Here is a 2,500-nt window from a genome sequence, read left to right on the forward strand (position 1 = left end):
TATTCACTGATTATTACACTATCGTATGTTTGATGTTGTCCCTGTGTGTGTGTGTGTGAGTGTGTGTGTGCGTGTGTGGTTGTCCTTGGAGTTTGCAACTAGAGAACAGAGACTTCTTTGGGGCTGGTGTGTCCTTTGGCAAGCAAGGATCAGTGGAGAAGTGGCATCAGGCATGAAATATTAACCACTCAGGTTAACAGACACCCAGCCCAACCCACAACCGCCCTCTCTCTCACACACACACACACACACACACACACACAAGCTGACCTGAAGCAGAGCGTGTGTGTCTGTAAGGGGTGTGCCTGAGGAGAGGCCCAGGGAGCGGAGGTAAATTATGATCATGTGTAAATCACCCGACAGCACTGGTGACACTCATCAAACTGGACAGACACACCACCTGATTGACCTCAGGCCACTTTTCTGTAGGGGGGGGGGGGGGGGGGGCTCAGGTACCATTGCAAAGAGGTCTTTTGTTCAGTTGATCTCAGCTATGTATGTATGTTATGGCCTGTCAATCATCATTAAAAAAAAAGTCTCACCTGTCTAATATCAATACTGAGCATTAATGTTCTGAAAGTGATTTGCATATGTAAATGAGTTAAAACGGTACAATATTTCAATTTAGAGAATGTAATCGTAAAACTCCTGCCTTCTCCAAAATACGCTCAGTTGTTCAACTGTGAAGCTCAGATGGAGTTTCTATGTGGACATTGACTGAACTGCATGAGAATCCACCACACAGTGAGACTTTAACTTTTTACACTTGGATGAGGATGGTGAGGCAGTATGTTGTGAAACAGACCACAGTCCATTGGTGCAACGTATGTAGAATGTTGTGGTGCGTGTCAGTGAGTGACGTGTCCTGGTCAAGTGTTATTATGGGTCGTTGACGTGTGCGAGGTCTTTGACCTGTGAAGACGCGATGCTCTTTGCCTCGGGCAGGTATGAGTCACGGGTCTGATTGGAGTGGGGAATTAACAGAGATCCAGGTAGCAGCGGACGACTTTGGGCAGCTCTGAGACCTGGACCTGCTTTGATGTGGATCCATGAGAACTCATCAGGCCCAGATTCAGTCCAACTGCAAACCATGCAGCCAAACCCAGTGGCAGACCAACCTTTCTCTACCTGTGTGCTTACAGAAGTGGGAGACAATGCTGTATAGTACTGCTCTCTGTGCTGCAACAGATGATGTCTATGAATAACAGTCTACTCTAGATAATTCAGTAAAATAATATTGTATGATTTTTGCAACATCATTGACTTTTGAGAGGATGTGTGTCTGATGTTTTTTGCATCAGGGTGACAGGGTCTACAGTGTGTGTGTGTGTTTACCCAGACCCTCTGTGAGCGCTCATCGCAGCGGTTAATATTCTGGCATGTCAAACATTCCGCTACATTCCAGCACACAGCAGAGGGGCGGTCCGGCCGACCCAGCTGGAATCCTCCCAGAGAAAGCCGAGTAATCCAGGCCTTCAGCGCAGGAATCCGCCACATTTTTTGCATCTAATGGACCCCCACGCGCGCTCCCTCACACACCCTCACACGCCCCACTCTCATGCTTGCACCTGCAGCCAACACCTGCACTGCACACATAGATATTATGTCTCCTCTCCTCACTGCCCTCTGCTTCTGAAAACAGGCATACACAACACTCACTGACTTGCAGGATACTGGGTTTTCAACATCACTGTAAGCATATTTCAGCACCAAAATAAATAATTAATTAAATGAATAACAACAGATAACTCCTCCATACACTCAATGTTACTCAACAGTGTCAACCACAAGTTCATTAAATACTGTGGTCTAGGAATCAAATAAGAGTAGTAGGCATATACTTGTCAATAACCACACTGACATGCTCATTTATGTCTTCATGTCATGCCACGTTCAAGTCTTGTTGTGAAGATGCAACAGCTTAGTAGTCTAGCCTTGGTTGACCAGGATGGGAACATGTGTGATGACACTGCTGAAGCACTGTTATCCAGCTGAAGAAGGCTATCGAAGGTTACTGATATATCCATTTCATCCCATTCTGTACACTAGTAGGATTAGACTAGTAGCCTGAGACGGATTTGAGAGTGAGGATGGGGGGCGGCCTGTGTAGGCTACCTACCCGGTGACCGCGGGGACCGAGAACCAGAGTGTCATGTAGCCTCATTCAATTTAGCGGGTTGTGACTGTATATACAGTCAGAGCTTCATACAACTTCTAAAACATCATCACATTCAGTATAGATGCACGGTTAGGTGACATCCCCATTCAGACCCATTTAACGTTGCGCGCGCGTCGCAAGAGATTGATTAATGCTATGTAAATTCGTCAGGATTGATTTAGCGTTCTTGTCCGCTTTGTTTGCTTGTTGATACTTGTTTGCTCGTTCACAAATTCAGCAGTGGGTCTGGTCGTAGTGTGTGAAGCTGTTTCTATACCATTTTGCTATACAGGGCACATAGGCAGTGAATAGCCGGTCTATGCGGCGACAGCACGCATGTAA

General features: G+C 46.3%; 1 protein-coding gene across 1 annotated transcript in view; it reads right to left on the reverse strand.

The window, feature by feature from the left end:
• LOC134076473 (ethanolamine-phosphate cytidylyltransferase-like) overlaps positions 1-2,500 on the reverse strand; it is a 13,600-nt gene that overhangs the window by 10,545 nt on the left and 555 nt on the right. The window lies entirely within an intron of this gene.

This window comes from Sardina pilchardus, chromosome 3 (genome assembly GCF_963854185.1).
Source record: "Sardina pilchardus chromosome 3, fSarPil1.1, whole genome shotgun sequence".
Classification (NCBI taxonomy): Eukaryota; Metazoa; Chordata; class Actinopteri; order Clupeiformes; family Clupeidae; genus Sardina; species Sardina pilchardus.